Source organism: Cyprinodon variegatus, unplaced genomic scaffold, assembly GCF_000732505.1.
Source record: "Cyprinodon variegatus isolate N-32 unplaced genomic scaffold, C_variegatus-1.0 Scaffold173, whole genome shotgun sequence".
NCBI lineage: Eukaryota > Metazoa > Chordata > Actinopteri > Cyprinodontiformes > Cyprinodontidae > Cyprinodon > Cyprinodon variegatus.
Genome location: NW_015150626.1, coordinates 970,005 through 970,338, shown reverse-complemented (window position 1 = coordinate 970,338; position 334 = coordinate 970,005).

Genomic DNA, 334 nt, shown 5'->3' with positions numbered 1-334 from the left:
TATATACACACACACAGCTATTGGGTATCAAATATAATAAACAGGGTGTTTTAAAAGTAATTGCATATTAGCTATATGATAGTTCTTTCCTCAGGCCTTAAATTATAGTTTATTGTCAAATTTTTAGAAAGGGAATATGTTTATTTATACAGTGGAATGGGCTTATAGCGGTCACGGATATAGTAATCAACCGCTTATAGTGTTCAAAAGGTTTGGGACAGAATCATTTCCATACAAATGCTGTTTAAATAATTAGTTTATAGTAATCAAGAAATCTGCTTATAGTGTTCATTTTTGGCCATTTTATGAATGTAAACATGTGCAAAAATAATTA